The sequence below is a fragment of the Hyaena hyaena genome, unplaced genomic scaffold (assembly GCF_003009895.1).
Source record: "Hyaena hyaena isolate Hyena2069 unplaced genomic scaffold, ASM300989v1 scaffold_75, whole genome shotgun sequence".
Taxonomy (NCBI): domain Eukaryota; kingdom Metazoa; phylum Chordata; class Mammalia; order Carnivora; family Hyaenidae; genus Hyaena; species Hyaena hyaena.
In genome coordinates, this window is record NW_024080707.1 from 2493265 (window position 1) to 2508224 (window position 14960).

A 14960-nucleotide genomic window follows, 5' to 3' on the forward strand; every position below is an offset into this window, starting at 1 on the left:
CCCCATCTGTCCTCTGATATCCCAACTGACCCCCCCTCCCCATGTCAACATGTGTCTTTTGGCGTCAATGGTCTGATCAACTCTTCAACTCAATATTGTAGGACTTGGTTAATAATGTACTTGCTGGCTGTCCCTGTTCTTTTTCTTTTTAAACAACAGAATGCCAATTACAAAAAATAAGAAAATTGTTAAAGACTGGAATTGTTGAGATGGCTTGATTGACGCATTGAGGCTATCTATATATGTATCACCTCTCTATATTCCTTACTGCAATTGTGAGCTAAGCAATTTTGTGTTTTTCTTCTTTTAGTTTTTTTTTTCTCAGCCTATCTGCTTTAATTTCTGATTTGATGTATTTTGCAAAGATGAATTATCTTAAATTTCTCTAGAGGGTATCCACTTGGGCTTGCTAATTTCTTTCGAATAGAGTTGGTTTTGGTTTGAGGAATAAGAAATGAATCACATATGGTTTTCTGATCTTGGAGTCCTCTGCCTGTCTAGAGATAGGTATTTAATCATAGTGGTAGGCACAAGTAATGGTGCATGTTTCATAAAAATATTAGACACAGAAATGACATTTTCATTTTAGTTTATAAACTGAAGATTTAAAATGATGAAGGAATAAAGAGACCTATGTTGCTCTTAATATCTTACGTGGATCACTTTGGTTAGGGAGTGAGAGGTACAGGATGTAGTCTTGAGTTGGAAAGATTTAGGGGTTAGTAATTTGGACTTATCTTTCATTATTATTATTATGGCATAAAAATATGAGGAACAGAGTTTGTAGAAGGTGTGAAGATGTTGTTGCTTATGTGACAAATGGGTTCCTTTGAGCACTGGTTGCTGCAGTCACCTTACGGTAGTATGGCAGCTACTATGGTGTGCCAAATCCCCCTTCAATGAAAAGCTTGTTGCCCCCCACTTCTGAGACTGCTGTCAGCAGATAGTCTTCCAGGGCCTTTGAAGGAGATGGCCTGTGCTGTAGAAAGTGTCTTTGTCCCTGCCCCTTTCCAGGGGCTGATCCATGTGGGAGAAGGCCTGGCCATCTCAGCCCCACTCCAGATAACTCTGAACATTCCAGCTCTGAACTCCCTATGGGACTTACCTTGCAGGTTGACATTTCCCATTTCTGTTTCCTTCCCCATTCTCAGATGTTGATAGCAAGGCAGCCCTTCATAAGATTTCATGCTCAATTGTATCACCGAGTGGGCTTCCTTGGGGAAGCCAACCTGTAATAACATCTGTGTGCACGTTCATTTTGCCAGTTTTAATCTTTTCTCTTTTAAAATGTACTGCCACTTCTCATTATAGGAAATTTCTCTGTCCCTGCTGCCCTTCTGTTACTCCTTGTTTTATCATTCTTTCCTTTTATTGGATTTGCAGTTTCTGTATTCTCTTTTCCACCTATTGATTTCAACATTATACATCCCATTTGTATTCCTTTAGTAGGCATGTCTTGTTTTTAACATTCAGGTTTTGCCTTAGCAGATGAAATTAAATAAAATATCTATTCTCTTCATGAGTAATATAAGGGCCTTATAATATTATAATTCTGATCATGCCCTGATGATCATAATATATATTTTTTTAATGTTTTATTTATTTTTGAGAGAGAGAGATAGAGACAGCATGAGCAGGGGAGAGTCAGAGAGAGAGGGAGAGACAGAATCTGAAGACAGACAGAATCCGAAGACAGACAGAATCTGAAGCTCCAGACTCTGAGCTAGCTGTCAGCACAGAGCCTGATGCGGGGCTCGAACCCATGAACTGTGAGATCATGACCTGAGCCGAAGTCAGATGCTTAACCAACTGAGCCACCCAGGCGCCCCATAATATTTTGTGGCATATATTTCCACCACATATTTTCACACGCACTGTATCATTTTATATAATTAGTTTTTCTTTTGTGGGATTGTTTTTATAGTCAATGTTTATTTAAATTTACCCACATTTTCTCTGCTTACTGTTGTTTCTTGCATCCCTTTCCTTCTTTCCAGATTCAAACTCCCTCTTATGGAAGTAGTTCTTCCGGCAAGCATCTGCAAATGATAAATATCTCTTCATCTATTTTGTGTTTGTTTGAAACTGTATTTTATCCTAACACTTGAATAATAGATTATCTGGGAGCAGAATTCCAAGTGGACAATTCTTTTTCTTACCACTTTGGAGATACCATCTTTCAGCTTCTTGTTAATGATGAGAGATTGTTTCTTGGTTGCTTTTAAGAGTCCCCTTTGTCCTTGGTGTTCTGTAGTTTTATCATGGTATGCCCAGGTGTGGGTTTGTTTTTGCTTTTTATCCTTGGGTTTTCTTATGATTTGACCAGATGATTCTTATATTTCTCAGATTATTAATTAATTTGTGGCATATCTCATCATATATCTTGCCTCTTTTCTCTCTGTTATTTCCTCTGGAATTCTTTTTACATATACCTTGGACCCTCATGTCCATGTTTTATTCCTCATGTCTATTACCTTGGTATTTTTTTTTCCCACTTAGAAACTATTTTTAAGAGGTATTTGGGTAATTCTTCAGGACCCTTTCCAGCTAACCAGTTCTTCACTGGTGCTTATCTATTGTTTAAGTTGTAACTCCATTGAGCTATGATTTATTGTCTCTTTTCTAGAAGTGCTAATTGATGCCTTTTCATATCTGAATTTTTCCCCTAGGTTTTCTATCACTTTATTATGAATTTTGTCCTTATTTTATCTCTTTAATAAGTAATACCTATACTATTTTATAGTCTCAGATTGTTCTCTTACTTGAAATTCTTCTGCTGGTTCTTTCAAAATTGTATATTATCTATAAATGGATCTTTCCTTTGTGTGGTTTGTTATTGGGGTTATGAGCTCACTACCAGCCAGATTTTTATTTTTGGTTATTTCCATAGTAGTTTTATTTTTCCCAGTTTTTGAACATTTTCATACAGAGTGATATTGTGTTTGCTTCTGGAGAACAGCTCAGGGGTTTGCCTGGTCTAGAGTCAGCTTTTTATTTTTTATTTTTTTTATTAAAAATTTTTAATGTTTATTTTTGAGAGAGAGGGAGCTGGCACCTGTGTGTGAATGGAGGAGGGACAGAGAGAGAGGGTGGCAGAGGATCCTAAGTGGGCTCTGCACTGAAATCAGAGAGGCTGATGAGGAGTTCCAACTCACAAACCGTGAGGTCAATAACCTGAGCCAAAATCAAAGTTGGATACTTAACTGACCGAGCCACCCAGATGTACCTAGGGTTAGCTTTTAAAAAAAAATTATTGAAGTATAATTGGCATATAACATTATATTGTCAGGTGTACAACATAATGATTCAATATTTGTATATATTATAAAACGATTATCACGTTAAGTATAGTTAACATCCATAACATCAGCTTTTATGTTAATTTTCTGGCTTGAGATTCTTGCACCATGCAGGTAACGTAAATTCAAACTGTGTATGTGTGGGTTTAGGGATTTAATCCAAAAATACTTTTTTCCTTCTATCAGGAGCCCCAGAAAGAGACAGATTTTCTAGATACTTCCCAGGCCAGACTTCTAGGCCTCAAACTAAGGAGTCAACTTCTTCAGAGTTCTCCTTTATGCAGAGGTCTCACTCCAGTTACTTTCTTTTCATGAGCCCCAAACCAAGTTACCTGTTCTTAGACACATATGAAATCTCTAGCCTTTTGGCATTAATGTCTCTAAGTTCAATATCATTTTGGATTGCTGTAGTGCCAACTTACTATTCTACTAGTCTGCTATTTGTTTCTATTATGGTATTTAAGATTACCTTTCTTTTTCTTTTTCTTTTTTTGTCTCTTCAAGTCTAATTATTTAACCAATTTCAATTATCCTGGTCTTTAAAAAATCTAAGTATCTGTGTTTATAGCAGAAGGGAATTTGGTCCCCAATAACACAATCAGCCATGATAGTGGAATAAGACATCCATTTGGACTGTATCCTCTTTGAGAACTGACTCTTCAACTCTTCTCTTTTTTCTCCACAATCTGTTGACACTATCTTTAAAAACTTAATTATACTAGTCTCTTCCTCTGTTCCTTCCTTCCTCCCTTCCTTCCTTCCTTCCTTCCTTCCTTCCTTCCTTCCTTCCTTCCTTCCTTCCTTCCTTCCTTCCTTCCAACATTAACATTTGTGTTGAGTCCAAGAAAGATGGCTTTTTTAAAAAAAATGCTTATTTATTCAGTTTGAAAGAGTGGAGGGGAGTGGTAGAGGGAGAGGGAGAGAGATTCCCAAGCAGGCTCTGAGCTGTTAGTGCAGAGCCAGATACCAGGGCTTGATCCCATGAACGTTGAAATCATGACTTGAGCCAACATCAAGAGTACAACACTTAGCCAAATGAGCTGCCCAGATGCCCCCTGTCTAAAAAAGACGTCTTACAGACTGTCCCACAATCTGTATTTGCCTAATGGTTTGTTTGCCTAGTGGTTTACTCACTTGATTAGACTCAGGTTGAAGGTTTGTGTTAAGAATACTCCTACTTGGGTGCTGTGTACTTCCTATTGTATCACAACAGGAATACCTGTTTGTCCCATTACTAGTTGGAGCACTTGAAAGGAGATATCCACTGGATTTATCCTGTTTTGTTTTTCTTACTTTGAGACTACATGAAAAACCTGCTTCCACACAACTTCCTCCCTGTTTTTAAAATTTAATTTTAAAATTTGGAGGTGTAGATTTATGTGCAGTTGTAGGAAATAATACAGGAGATCCTGTGTACCTTCAGTAGGTTTTCCTGATAGTAGCATTTTGAAAAATTATGATACAAAAACACAACCAGGAAATTGATGTTAATGGAATCTACAGATCTTACTCAGATTTCACCAGTGTTACACGTGTGTGTGTGCGTGTGTGTGTGCGTGTGTGTGTGTTAGTTCTATGCAGTTTTATTATGTGTGGAGGTTCATGAATCCACCACCACAGTCAAGATACAGAACATTCTCATCACTACAAAGATTCCTTTTTAGAACTACACCTGTGGGGCACCTGGGTGGCTCAGTTGGTTAAGCGTCTAGCTCTTGATTAAGGTCAGGTCATGATCCCAGAGTTTGTGAGTTTGAGCTCTGCATTGGGCTCTGCACTGACAGTGCAGAGCCTGCTTGGAATTCTCTCTCTCCCCTCTCCTTCTGCCTCTACTTCACTTGCATTCTCTCTTAAAATAAGTAAATGAACTTAAAAAACAATAAAAAGAGACTTACACCTGCCTACCTCTCACTCCCTGGCCCCATTTCTAACTCCTGTCAACCATCAATCTGTTCTCCATCTCTATAATATTGTCATTTCAAAAATGGAGTCATAGATAATATGGCCTTAAAGATTGTTTCTTTTCTCACTCACTACAACTCCCCAGAGTTGTGTTATCAATAATTCATTTCTTTTTATTGCTGAGCAGTATTCTATGGTGTGTATATACCACAGCTGTTTATCCATTCATCCATGGAAGGACATTTGCACCGTTTGCAGTTTGGGACTATTATGGCTAAAGCTGCTATGCATGTTTGTGTATGGGTTTTGTGTGAATGTAAGTTTTCATTTCTCTGGGATAAATGCCCAAGGGTGTGACTGTTGAGTCCTATGATAATTGCATGTTTAGTTTGATAAGAAATTGCCACACTATTTTCCAGAGTGGGTGTACTGTTTTACATTCCTACCAGCCACGTATGAGTGATCCAGTTTTCAGCATTGTTATTAGAGTTTGTGTGCCATTTTATTATGTTTTCTGTTTGTTCCTTCTGTTTCTTATTCCCTTATTTCTCTTTTTTTGCCTTCCTTTGAGTTACTTGAACTTTTTATAGGATTCTATTTTGATTTATTTATAATGTTTTTGGGTGTATCTCTGTATAGTTTTCCCACTGGTGGCATTGGCTATTACTATATATGTCTCTTTACTCTCTATTTTCTTTAAATGCTGTTGTTTTGAATATAAGATAGTGCTATATGTTTTGTTTCAGTCATTGAATATAAAATGATATAAACAACTCCTACTGGGGAAGAATTTGTGGTTGACAGCTCTTTTCTTTCAGCCCTTGAAAAATGTACCCCTCCTTCAGGCCTCTCTGGTTTCTGATAAGAAAATCATTGTCATTTGGATTGATGCCCCACTAAAGGCAAAAACTTATTTTTCTCTGGCTGGTTTTATGATTTTTTTTTCTTTATGTCTAGTTTTTAGAAGTTGTGATGTGTCTTGGGATGGATTTCTTTGGTTTTGTTTTGTTCAGGGTTTGATTAACCTCTTAAATTGATATGCTTTTGTCTTTCACCAAATTTGGGAGGTTTTCTAGCATTCTCCCCACACCCCAAATTCTTTCAGTGCCACTGTCTTTCTCATTTCCTTCTGGTCCTCTAATAATAGGAATGCTGAATCTTATTGTCCCATAGGACTACAGGACTCTGAGACTCTTTTCTTCCCTTCCCTTCCTTCCTTCCTTCCTTCCTTCCTTCCTTCCTTCCTTCCTTCCTTCCTTCCTTCCTTCCTTCCTTCCTTCCTTTCTTTCTTTCTTTCTTTCTTTCTTTCTTTCTTTCTTTCTTTCTTTCTTTCTTTCCTTTTCTTTCTTTCTTCTTCCACTTCTTCCTTTTCTTCCTCTTTTCTCTTTTCTCCTTCCTCTTCTCCTTCTCCTCTTCTCTCCCACTCCTCTTCCCCTTCCCCCTTTCATTTCTCTTTCTCCTTTTTTTGTTCTTCAGACTGAATAAATTCTATTGAGCTGTTCTCAAGTTCACTGATTCTATTCTCTGTCATCTCTACTATTTAGCCACTGAGTATCATATTTTGGTTATTGTATTTTTTGTTCTATAATTGCCAGTTTGTTCTTTTAAGGGCTTAAACACTTTAGCTGTAATTATCTTTTTTTTTTTTTCATTTATTTCCAGAGGCTCTGAATTTGCTTCTTGGAGTATTTTTATAATGGATAGTTTAAAATTCTTACCAGATACTTATAACAGCTGATTCACTTTAGTGCAAATGTCAGTTGATTGACTTTTCTCATTCAAGTTATGGTTATACCCTGGACATTTGGGCTACCATATTAGGAAGCTCGGGTCTTATTTAAATTTTACATTTTAATAGTCACCCTGTTTAGGTTCAACACACAGGTCCTGGATTACTTTTGTGGGCTATGGTTTCAATGACCATTTGCTTTCCAGGGGCTCTGTTGGCTGTTTTAGTCTGTTTGATTTGTCAGGTGCTTCTGGGCTCCTCCTCCCGAACCCCCCTGATACCACCAGAGGGTAGTGGAAGGAACCTCCCAGGCCAGGCCTCCTGGTGCCTCCAGGTAAAGGAAGGGGGTTTTTGGCCTGAAGGGATAAAAAGTACACCCATGTCTGGAGCTTGTTGCTGCGGGATTCCCCCTGCCAGTACTGTGAGGCCATCTGGTGCTGTTGGCTGGACCCCAGTTACATACAGGGAAGGAAGCAGCCCACCTATATCATCCACTGCCAGGTTGGGATTGGGAGACTCTGGGCGCAGGTAACCTGCTGTGGGGGCCAGAGTCCTAAGGCATCCTACTGCTCTGTTTTTCCTTGGGCCTGGGGTCACTAACTAGCCCACCTCTTCTTTTCACTGTTTTGAGTCCTCCTTTGATTGCCTTTTGTGTTATTTTTCAGTGTTGATAGTTGTGCTAAGGGGAGAGAGGCCAGGAGAGGTATTTACTGTCTTGTGTGGATCAGGTGAATATGCCTTTTAAAAGTACCAGGTTGACTCATCAGCCATGTTGTCCACTAATACAGTTGAAAATACTCATTTGACTGCATTTTTCTGTAATAGGTATTTGTGGGAGATACATAGTCTAAGCCTCCCCTTAAATTTTCTTAAATTAAGTTAAATTCACATTAGGTTAATTAATATTACTGCAATAGTATAATTAAATGTTAAGTCAATGCTGTTAGTGGGATCTAAGACAAAAATCTATGTATGTGATATTTTATGTATTGAACATTTTTCTCCAAGTTCGTATTTGAAAAAAATTAGTACCTTTTATCTGTTGCCATCTCTGGGAAATACTAAAAAATCCTTTATCAGATGGATACTTTAAACCATAGAGAAAATTAATGACATTATTTGCATGAGCAACCTGGTGATATTTAGAGTGGATTAAGGACTAGATACCAGGATTCTGTCTTTGGCTGTCCTGGTTTATACCACGGTGCTGACTCATAGAATACTGGCATTTTCAGTACTGAAAGTGAACTTAGAGATAACCTGTTCTAACCATATTGTTCTTTATTTAAGAAAACCAGTCCCTTCAAAAGCCATAAAGGAACCTACATGCCTTCAATTCCATAACGGCAGGGCTTGTTTATTCTGAAATCTTAGCATTTCCCTATTTTGTGTTTTTTTAAGAAATTAGAATCACTTTCTTTTTAGAAGACTTAAGAAAATTATTTTTTTTATTGAAACATGATTTCTCATTCCCTTTTCTAATAAGGAGAAAGATCACTTAAATAAATTGTGATGGCATGATGGTACTCTTTAAAAAAGAAGCATGTTTGCAAATCTGATGAACATATGGACCAACTATCCAGAAAAATGAACACAAACTCAAAAATTTGCATGCAATATTAAGGGTTTATGAACTCCTATGGAAGACCAATCAGTACTATGTTTTTGTCTTGTTTGTACCATGTGATATCTGTGGATGGTCTTTGCTGGGGAAAATGGTGTAGGGATAATGCCTCATTTTTTAGTCAGACTCACCTCTAAAAGCCTGTGAATCCTGGCAGTTGTCCTGGGCACAGTGCTGAGGAATTTGTTTTCCTGCGTGTTCTAGGGAGCCAGTAGGTGAGAAGGATATAACAGGACCAGCAGGTGTTAAAACAGACTGTGGGAAATACAAACAGCTCAGCCCACAGTACTTTCATTCTCCTCCCTGTTACACACACACACACACATACACACACACACACACACACATCCCTCTCATGTTTTCTGGGAAAGATCTGTCCTCTGCTCCTCTCTGCTGTCACCCTCTTACTGTATGGACAAACATTGCCCTTTGGAGATATTTCTCCTTTTCTCTAGTAAGTCTGTTCTAGTGGTCATTTAAACCAATTTTTACCCAGATCAAATGTTAGGGATTGAAAGAAGAAAGCTTATAGTGCCATTTGATGTATTTACAGGGGACTTTTTGAGGGTGAGAAGAAAACCACGTCTATGTTTTTCTTACAGAATGGATCAAAAAAAATTAAGAGCATAGAATGAGAAATGTCTGCATTCAGTGAGTGAGCGAGGCCAGCATTTGTTAAATTGTTAAGCTGAAATTACTTTTAAGGAAGCTGTTTATGTATGTACTTAAAAGAAGCTCCTATATACTTCTCTGTGACTAGTGCAGCTCCCTGGATAAGAAATAAGATTCTGAAATGATTTGAAGTGTCATATTGTATAACTAGAATGAAAAATTTCAGTTCAGAAAAACGGGGAGGTTGTATAAAAAGAAATAATACAATGACAGTTTTTATTTTTTTGTGATTTTATATATTTAAAAAATTTGAGAGTAGTTTTGTTTTCAGGGTTACTCTTTAGTAATTGAATAATTGAGGACTGAGAATCACAAATCCTAAGTTCCATTTCTACTTTTCCACTAAGTGGGTAAATGACATTCCCCATGTATGCCTTAGGTATAAAATAAGACATTGAATAATCTCTCAGAGTGTTTCCATCATTATAATTTAGTGAAACTTTAGTAGTTATTACTTGACACATTAGGGGAATTTTTATGATAGGCCTATGTAATTAAGTATTAGTCATAAGAAAGCTTTCCAGGGAACTGGTTTTTAAGTTTGAAATTATTATAATATCTTGATATTGAATTAGGAGGTCATAGGTGGGTTAGGGCTACCTAACTATATGGGTACACTATAGTGCAATTTGGGGAATAAACACTTTTAATGCTGGTAGTGACAATGGCAATAGTGATGATGCCAGTGTAGATGACATTAGATTTAATTTGTCTATGTGCAGTGATACTGTAGTTTTCTCATTCAGCATCATTTACCCCTTTTATCTTTTCCTGTGCTACAAGTTGGAAGGCAAATCATTCAACTTCTCAGCCTCCCTTGAAGCTAGGAGTGGCCCATACTACAAAGATTAGATGGAGATTTTCAGGGAATGCTTCCCTTCTTGGGAAAGCTTCTCAAGGAGAAGGTTCTTGCCCTTGATCCTTATCCATTTTTTCTTGGGAGAGTATGGGTGCCCTGCTCTGAGGTGAGTACTGTCTTGCAAGCATGAAGGATAAAACCAGACACTTAGGATGATGAAGCAGAAAAATAGATGTAGCTTGGATCCTTGATGAAATCTTAGAGTATATCTATCAGGTTAGTACTGCTTACCTCCAGCCTCATTATTCCATGAGAAAAAATAAAACCTCTGTGTCTTCCAATATTTATTAGGTTTTCTAATACTCTGAGCCAAACACATTCCCAACTGAATATGCAATTATTATGACTTTGCATTTTGTGTTTTTTGAAGGATAAAATTAGTGTTTATAGATCTTTACTAATGTTGGACTGCAAAATTTAAGCTACTTTGTACAAATATTCTCATTCTGAGGGACCTTGGGTGTGAAAATTTTTGATAATTCGTAAAAGTTTTATTTTATTGTTCATAGCATGAAGACTCTGTCTCTTGTATTGTTTAGAGAATATTTCAAATTTTATTCAATGGGTGAAATTTATATGAGAAAAACTATTTCTGTGAGTCACACCTCCCACTTTGCTGTAATCTTTGGTAAGATGGGAATACAGCTGAAGAATACCAATGAGTCTTGAAAAAATGTTTTCCTCATTTGGTTTATAGACAAAAATGTATAGCAGAGTGGGTTGCTTGCTTTACTGTTTAGTCTAAGTTTGTTTCCAGCAGATTCCTTCTGACCTCACACTTTCATATGACTGAAAAATGCCTTAAAAGAAGGACTTTAAAGAAGAACAGCCATTTGCAGTATGTGGAAGTAGAAGATGATTTTTGTGTGTGTGTGTGACATAGCATTTGCACACTGTCCATTTGGATTTGCCTGGTTTAAGTGCAGGGAATTAATTTTTGCATATAAGCCATATAATGAGAAAAAAAGAAAGATCCAATTAGAATATATTTGTGTCATTTTTTTCAGTTAGAATTGCATTCATTTGAGAGCAACTGAAAATTTGACATGTAATACTACAAGGAAGGAGTTGTTGCTGTTTGTTTGTTTTTGTGTTTTTTTGTTTGCTTTTGTTTTGTTTGGTGTTATTTTTTGTTTGTTTGTTTTTTACATGCAATAAAATATCTGGACAGACAGTCTAAGGCTGGAGCAACTGCACAAGAGGGTTATCAAGGATTTTGGCTCCTTTTTGCTTTCCTTTTTCTGGTGGAAAGCCAGGAATGGCATCTGCACCACAGGCAGGAAGAAGGGGCTAGAAAAAAGTCAAGGCATACACCAGCCATCAGTCTTTTTTTTTTTTCTTTTTTTTTTTTTTTTATAAGACAAGTGATAGCTCCCAGGAAGATGCATCTGGTAGACTTCTACCAATGTCTTATTTACCAGAACTGTGTCAATGGCCCTCCCTAACTATAGGGAAGTCTAGGAAAAGATGTGGGGTTTTTTTCGTGAAAAAAAAAAAAATAAAAACAAACAAAAATAAAAAAGAAGGTAATGTACACGCTTCTGTATGTATAAAGTCATGCTTTTTGGAAGATCACAATTTGCTTCATGAATCAAGGTGTGGAAATGGTTGTGTATGGATTGATTTAGAAAATGGTTACCAGTACAGACAAGAAAAAGGAGAGAAATACAACTAAAAGGGAGAAACACAATTTCAAAGGTTTTTCAGTGATGAAAATCCACATTTGTATTTCAAGATAATGTAGTTTAAAAAATGATGTGAATTCCTTTTCCTCTAGCTTAATGAATATCATTTACTTGATATAAAATCTTTATATGTTCCACATGTACATTAAATCTTGTTAAAAAAATAAGGGAAACTTGGTACCTCTCCAAACATCAGGATTCTGTTATATTAAGGAAGAAGGGGAAAATGGATGTTGGGTAGGCAACCAACACTGTCGTTATATGAAGAATATTTCACAGTTTTAAAAGTTCTATTTGGGGGTGCCTGGGTGGCTCAGTCAGTTGAGCATCTGACTTGAGCTCAGGTCGTGATCTCACGGTTCGTGGGTTCAGGCCCTGCATTGGGCTCTGTTGAACGTTTGCTCAGAGCCTGGAGCCTGCTTCGGATTCTGTGTCTCCTTATCTCTCTGCCCTTCCTTCGCTCATTCTCTGTCTCCCAAAAATAAATAAATGAAAAAAAAATAAAAAAATAAAAGTTCTATCTGTAGTATTATATCATAAATGCACAATCTGGAGATCTATTGAATTGAAACAGTTTAAAAACAGTTATTAATTATTATTTGCCTCAAATATCTAGAAGGTATAGTCATTAAAAGTTTTGTATCAGTTGCCATTTTGTGTCAAGATAACTGACTGACATATAAAACTCAAAGTATATCTTTTTTTTAAAGTTTATTTATTTTCGAGAGAGAAAGACAAAGCATGAGTGAGGGGAGGGGCAGAGAGAGAGGGAGTCCTAGAATCTGAAGTAGACTTCAGGCTGAGCTGTTAGCGCAGAACAGAATGTGGGGGTTACAAACCAGGAGATTATGACCTCAACTGAAGTTGGACGCTTAACCGACTGAGCCACCCAGAGACACTAAACTCAAAGTATATCTTAATGGTCATTGGTATTAAGCTAACCATGAACAAAAAGTTATAATTTTTTTCTATGATGAATAATGACATATATAGGTGTGAAATTCTAAGAAGTTAATGATATTTATGTACTACTGCATTCATTCATGAAACAGTGTGGTTTATTTTTTGTTTACATTTGCATTTATATATTTTGGGTTACTTTTTGTCCTAAAAATTTTAATGACATATATAAATAATACTCAAGAGCAGATATTTATTTTAAAAAGGATAAAATTGGCTGAATTCCAGCATTTCTGCTTTGCTGTTCTTATTTGGATATTGACAGAAATACCCTATAATTGAAGGTTTATTCTCCAATTGGTGTAGGCACTCTACTTAGAAGCTGTTTATCCACATCAGGAAGGATAATGGATCTTTTCTGTTAAATTTTTTCCATTAAAATAGGGTGAGGCAAGTGTTCTCACCACATTTCAGAGGGATAGTACAAAGATAAATGAAATAATGGATGTGAAGTGCATTTTTTTGCTCTGAAAGAAGGTGTTATATAAATTCTATAAATAGTATTATTAATGTGTAAATAAGATGATGGGTGAGCATTTCCAAAAGTGAGTATCATAACTAGGCATTTTTAGTATGATCCTCAATATCAGTTTTTTCCAAAGGAGAGCAAATAGCAACACATTCTTATGTTCTTGCATTAAAATATCAAAGGTAAACCTCAGTGTGAGGGGAGAGAGTGTATAGAAAGAGTTTCAAAGAGAGGTGATTTATTGAGTAATGCAATACACTCATAGATTTTACATGAATACAAAAAGTCCTTTGGGTCTCTTAAGTGTTAGGGAAATGGGAAAGCTCTGATTAAAATGTGAGCTCTGATTAAAATCTAGAATTGAGCTTCCAATGGCTATATCTTGAAAGTAATGAGGTTCTGCTTGACTCATATAAATCTTCAAAAAAGAATTTTGTGGGGCGCTTGGGTGGCTCAGTCGGTTAAGTGTCCGACTAAAGCGGTTCATGAGTTTGAGCCCCTATGTCGGGCTCTGTGCTGACAGCTCAGTGCCTGGAGCCTGCTTCAGATTCTGTGTCTTCCTCTCTCTCTGACCCTCTCCTGCTTGCACTCTGTTTCTCTCTCTCAAAAATAAATATTAAAAAATTAAAAAATATTGTGTAATGTCTTCAGTAACGTTTTCTGTTATCCCTTTGGCCTCAGGTTTTTATTCCTTGAAAGTTAATTTGAGACAGAAAACTATTCCTTATTTCTAACTTCATTGCCACACTTTCTATGTGCTCATCACCAGTAAAAGTGAATCACATTATATGGTGATAAGAATCCTTAACTTTGAGCCAGAGGGCAAGGTTCATGTCTCAGGTTTGTCACTAATTTATCTATTTAACTTGGAAAGTTATTCAATTGCTTTGTGCCAAAACAACATCCTTGAAGCCATCTCTTTCCCCTCTTCAGGCATTCTAGACTTATGGTGTTTAAGTTGACAAGTTGAGGTCATAGGGGAAAGTCACATCTCTGTGGGAAGAGTCCTGCCTTTTCTTCACATCAGTCCTATGGTGGTGAGTGTTCAGCCATGAATCTGGCTTATGAAAGCTGGTCTGGAAGTGGACACAAGGAGGGAAGCTTTGCTCCTCTTTGTGCCTTATTCTCTTGGGTGATATGTTGAAGACAATGCTTAGGTGGGAGCTCACTGGTGGTTTATGCTGAGACAGTAACTAAAATGGAACAGAGTTGGCCAGTTAGGGACAGCATGCCATACTTTGTAAATCTGATTATCGAGATTTCTCTCTTTCTCCCTTCAAGACTTTTGAAAGTCTTAGTGTCTTAGCTGTCTTCTGAAAACAAAGAGGAAGGTCAAATTTCAGCAAGAGTGTAGGTGGGACGGGTTCCCTCTAGTCTAAACCAGTGCAGGTAGTAGCAATAGGAACGATTACTAGCAAGTAGGAAATTCCTAAGAGACAGGATGGATATCATGGTGGGGACTGAGGAGCTGTGGCTGCCGAGTATTGCTACAGGCCCAGCTGCTAGTTTTGAAATGGAGGCTCTTCCTCACTGCACACCTTAAAACCTTGGGGTTTACTTTTGTTACAGAAGATGGCAGGTTCCCAGAAGCCTTGCAGTTTCCTCATGTGGAAAACGAGGGCATCAGACTAAGTCATAGTTTCACAGTCATTTTTATTTTCTCCCCTCTGACTCCTTTGTTGTCTACCAAACTATTTCTATAATTATGTCTTTATAAAGTAACCAGAAGCACATAAGGCAGCCAATTAGAGCTTCCAACTA